Source organism: Moschus berezovskii, chromosome 10 (genome assembly GCF_049115385.1).
Source record: "Moschus berezovskii isolate FMDL1 chromosome 10, NW_MosBer_1.0, whole genome shotgun sequence".
Lineage (NCBI taxonomy): Eukaryota > Metazoa > Chordata > Mammalia > Artiodactyla > Moschidae > Moschus > Moschus berezovskii.
In genome coordinates, this window is record NC_142469.1 from 99,539,643 (window position 1) to 99,545,391 (window position 5,749).

The window sequence follows — 5,749 nt, forward strand, 5'->3', positions numbered from 1 at the left end:
GTGCAGCACTTTCACAGCATCATCTTTCAAGATTTGAAATAGCTCAACTGGAATTCCATCACCTCCACTAGCTTTGTTCATAGTGATGCTTTCTAAGGCCCACTTGACTTCACATTCCAAGATGTCTGGCTCTAGGTCAGTGATCATGTTATTGTGACTATCTTGGTCGTGAAGATCTTTTTTGTACAGTTCTTCTGTGTATTCCTGCCACCTCTTCTTAATATCTTCTGCTTCTGTTAGGTCCATATCATTTCTGTCCTTCATCAAGCCCATCTTTGCATGAAATGTTCCCTTGATATCTCTAATTTTCTTGAAGAGATCTCTTGTTTTTCCTATTCTGTTGTTTTCCTCTATTTCTTTGCATTGATCGCTGAGGAAGTCTTTCTTATCTCTCCTTGCTATTCTTTGGAACTCTGCATTCAGATGCTTATATCTTTCCTTTTCTCCTTTGCTTTTCGCTTCTCTTCTTTTCACAGCTATTTGTAAGGCCTCCTCAGACAGACATTTGGCTTTTTTGCATTTCTTTTCCATGGGGATGGTCTTGGTCCCTGTCTCCTGTACAATGTCACGAACCTCCGTCCAGAGTTCATCAGGCACTCTATCTATCAGATCTAGTCCCTTAAATCTATTTCTCACTTCCACTGTATAATCATAAGGGATTTGATTTAGGTCATATCTGAATGTTCTAGTGGTTTTCCCTACTTTCTTCAATTTAAGTCTGAATTTGGCAATAAGGAGTTCATGATCTGAGCCACAGTCAGCTCCTGGTCTTGTTTTTGCTAACTGTATACAGCTTCTCCATCTTTGGCTGCAAAGAATATAATCAATCTGATTTCGGTGTTGACCATCTGGTGATGTCCATGTGTAGAGTCTTCTCTTGTGTTGCTCTTCTCTTTTTTTGGCGGGGGGGGGGGAACAACTGACAATCTATTATAGAAGGAACGTGATTTTAGAAATGTAGTGATATTAAATCCCCCTTTCACCCCTTATGATAGACAAAAACCCCAATTATACTCATACAATAAAGAAAATAAGGAACATGTGATTAGAAACATCAGCTTAAAAGGGAGACTCTGTCCAGTTTTGACTGGTCCCGGGGTCAGGCTGACCACTTCATCTCAGGAAGGTACACACTGGGTCGCTCGACAGCCAGTTGGTTCTCAATGACGTAACATGCCCTGCAGCTCTCCAGAATCCGGGACTGGAAGTATGCCTTGTCCTGCTCCTGCCAAGTGTCAGACTCAATGTACACGTTGTATGGGTCATGGGAGTGCTCCAGTTTCTTAGAGCGGATGTAACTCAGCATGATGCCCAGGGTGAAGAAGCCGAAAAAGCCGAGGACCATGAGGATGTAGAGGGCTGCCAGCTTGCCATCCTAGTGGCCTGGGAACCTGCGGGCCAGCCCAGACGTGTTGCTGCCCTGTTGAACTGTCCCCTGCCACAACTTGGTCAGCACAGGTGTCACGGCCGTGGCGTTAGACAGGATCATCCTGAGAGTCAAGGTTTCACTCCCGGAGGGGGAACTTCTCAGGAAAACTGTCTTAAAGAAAAGCGCAACCAGCTCTGCCTTCAGAGAGTTGAGATGACAAGAGCGAGTCCCTCGGAGGTCTTCACAGTGTACTTTATTTTCAAAACAATCCACTTCCTAAGAACCTGTCAAAAGCCAGAGATAACCTGAGTATTCTGGAAACCAAGGTTGCCTTCCTCAGACCCAACCTCAGCTCATCTCTGATGGGCAGCATGAAACAGACCAGAGCAAGCTGAGGGGTTTGATTCATGGACCTAACATTCCAGGTTCCTATGCAATATTGCTCTTACAGCACCGGACCTTGCTTCTATCACCAGTCACATCCAAAACTGGGTATTGGTTTTGCTTTTACTCCTTCCATTTATTCCTTCTAGAGTTACTTCTCCACTGAGCTCCAGTAGCATACTGGGCACCTACCGACCTGGGGAATTCCTCATTCAGTATCCTATCATTTTGCCCTTTGATACTGTTGATGGGGTTCTCGAGGCAAGTATACTGAAGTGGTTTGCCATTCCCTTCTTCAGTGGACCACATTCGGCTGTGGTCCATGTGATCAGATCGACTAGTTTCCTGTGATTATGATTTCAGTGTGTCTGCCCTCTGATGCCCCCTCGCAATACCTACCGTCTTATTTGGGTTTCTCTTACCTTGGGCGTGGGCTATCTCTTCACAGCTGCTCCAAGAAAGCGCAGCCGCTGCAACTTACCTTGGATGAGGGTATCTCCTCAAGGCCGCCCCTCCTGACCTTGAACGTTGAGTAGCTCCTCTCGGCCCTCCTGCGCCCGCGCAGCCTCCGCCTATTGGACGTGGGGTAACTCCTCTCGGCCGCCGGCCCTGGCCTCAGGCGTGGGGTAGCTCCTCACTGCCGCGCCTCTTTGCGTGGTCGGTTGCGCGGGGGCCGGCGTCTCTCGCGTCTGCGTGAGTGAGTCCATTACTGCATAGCAAATAGAAAGGGAAAAGGTGGAAGTAGTAACAGATTTCCTTTCCTTGGGCTCCCAAATCACTGTGGATGGTGACTGCAGCTATGAAATCAGAAGATGACTGCTTCTTGGTAGGAAAGTGATGATAAGCCTAGACAGTGTACTGAAAAGCAGAAACATTACCCTGACGAGAAAGGTTTATAGTCAAGGCTATGATCTTCCCAGTGGTCATGAATGATTATGAGAGCTGGACTGTAGAACTTTGGCAGAACGCCAAAGAATTGATGCCTTCAAACTGTGGTGCTGGAGAAGACTCCTGAAAGTTCCTTGGCAAGGAAATTAAACCAGTGTATCTTAAAGGAGAGCAACCCTGAATATTCACTGGAAGGACTGAAGCTGAAATTATAGTATCTTTGTTATCTGATATGAACAGAACTCATTGGAAAAGTCCCTGATGCTGGCAAAGATTGAGGACAGAAGGAGAAGAAGGCATCAGAGGACGAGATGGCTGAATGGCATCACTGATGCAAAGAACATGAACTTGGGCAAACTCTGGGAGTTGGTGATGGACAGCGAGGCCTGGCATGCTGTGGTTCATGGGGTCACAAGAGTCAGACATAACTGAGCGACTGAACTGAACTGATATAGGGCTTCACAAAAAAATAAAAATACGAAATAAGAGAGAAAATGTATTTTCCAGCTTCAGAATATGAGCAAATTAATTCAATGGAGATTTAGCTACATAAAACACTTTATTACTTCAAATAATATCAAGTTGAAGGATACACAATTATATTTGTTAAACCTGGTTTGTTTGATCCATGAATATCTTTATTATTTTCTGTACTTTGCTGTGCATTTGAATTAATTCAGATTTAAAAGTAACATTTAAAAGAAAGCCTTTCCATATCCAAATTATATACATTAGATGAATGTTTTTAAACAGGTTTCTTTAAACAGTTTGCTACGCAAAAAACTATTCAGCCAAAACTTACACATCAAAAGCAATGACATCCTTTTTAACATAACTTGGCTAAAGACTAAATGCTTCTTCCAATGATACTCCAATTGTTCAAAAACAATTTTAGAATCCTTTGGCAATTTCTTAAAGCACTTTGTTGTGATGAGCTATCATGAAAACAATCTTATTTTATGTTTGGATCCAATGTATTACTTCAGGAGCACTTATTCATTCAATCACTATTTCTAAGGTGTAGGTTATGATCATGCACTGTACACATATGTAGCCTTCAATGCTGGGCAACACGTGGTCCCAGCCCTCATGGGGCTTATAGTCTAGGCACTCCAAATAACTATGGACAGTTTTGAGAATGAAATTCATTTTAAAAGCCATCAGAATGAAATTGCAATTTCATGTATGCAGAAGGAAAAAAAGGTAAAACATGAGATAGTCTAAAAGTCCAAAAATAATAGGAATTTTCAAGGTCTAGAAAGATAATAGGGGTAGAATGAAACAAACCAAAAATAAACAAAAACGGTGATGTATATATGGAGTAAAGGGCTTGGGATTCAGGAAGTAACATGGAGAAAAACAGAGCAAAGAAAAGGACATGCAGAAGTTGGAAATACAGAAAGACAGTAAGTGGTAGTGGTGACTGACATTCAGGGCAGAAGGAAACAAAATGTAAATGCTTTTAAAGTTCATCTCTAGGAAATATAGCAGTAAGAATGAGAAAGACCAAAAAGAAAGATGATCTCCCATGATAGCTTTCAAATTCCACCCCAATGGAATGGCAGATATAACTCAGCAGTTATAAATGCCATTTTTTTGTACTATATCCAGCCTCTTAATTCCAATTAAGTATGCTGAATTCTTTGACAAATGCAATGCTCAAAAGGACAAATTTCCAACACTGTCTTAAGAGAATTCATTAGAACTTATCTTTAGGATCTGGCTGCAAGAAACCTTGACTGCCTAGCACTTGATGGAGTGTCCTTCAATAAGGAAGACAACCATTTTTAATTCGGTGTCCGGGAGTCTGTTCCAAAAACAAGATGGAAATCGCCTCCTGAAAGCTTCAGCTTAAACGGTGTAATGAATGTTACTGCAGATCTCAAATATTGCAATTTGTCACATGTTTATACCCCAAAGAAATCTGCAATAAAATTCCAATGTGTGTACAAGATAGATCTCTGGAGCATACATGGTGGTGATTAAGAGTGTTGGCCTCCCACTTCAGACGGATCTCAGCTTAAATCCTGCCTGGGCAGTTTAGCAGGGATGCAGCTCTTAGCTGACTTTCCACTCCGAGTCTCAGTGTCCCCTTCTGTTAAGTTTGGTAAACATCACCTACTTGTACAGATTTTTGGGGGAAAAAGACTGGGTAGATAAAATATTTGGTACTGTCCAGCTAGAGTCAGCACTTGGTCACTACTCGGCAGGGTCTGGCCAGCAGCAATTATGATGATGGAGCATACATATGATGATAAGAGCTTACTATATAGGCAGTAATGATCACCTTCACCAGTATCTTAAATGTTTAACTTTGCCAGACAGTCTGGCTCCATGAACATCACTGCCATCAGGAACTCATCTGTGACCATCAGCAGGCACCTGGTCCCACTGCCATGACTCCCCTCTGAGCTTTATTTTCCTTTTGTCTTTGGCTCCTGTTGCCTCTTCCCTGTGACTGAGCATCCTTGTACTTAGCACCTTGAGCTGATGCTGACTAAATTATCCAACAAGAGAAGCTTTCAGGAGGATACTGCATTATAGATTACTGCAAGATAAATGAACCATCATTATTAACCATGATTAAACTTATCATTGGACACAAAAACCTCGGGCATCTGTTTCTGCAACAGGGACTTGCCCAGCAGTGAAAACAAGGGCACCCTCTCCTTAGGATTTGAATCAAGTTATAGCTAAATCATTCATTCTGCTCTGGAAGTTGGATATGTCTGATTTTATCCAGTATGTATGTGTTTATCTCACAGAAGGCAGCCTTATTTCCCTAATAAAAAAGAGAATTGTTGGGAGAACAAACTAAAGCATGTAGCAAATAGACCGTGTGAGAAAGACAGAATGGGAACTTCTCATTCATTCACCCAGGTGCCAGCCACCTGCACACCTACAGCTGAACCTTATATTTTATGTCACAATTGTATTCCTTCAAATAAGGTGGCAATTTACCATTACTACAGCAGCTGTGGGAAAGCACAGGGTGTGGGATATCCTCTGAAGGCAAAAATGTCTGATTGTGACCATAGATTACACAGGGAGTAAATAACAGCAATGAATCATCTAAACAGAATAAACACATGCCCTCCTCACCAAGCA

General features: G+C 42.4%; 1 pseudogene; it reads right to left on the reverse strand.

The window, feature by feature from the left end:
- Window positions 1-1,099: 1,099 nt before the first annotated feature.
- LOC129561165 (potassium voltage-gated channel subfamily E member 1-like) lies at window positions 1,100-1,489 on the reverse strand (annotated as a pseudogene).
- Between the last annotated feature and the right edge of the window lie 4,260 nt (window positions 1,490-5,749).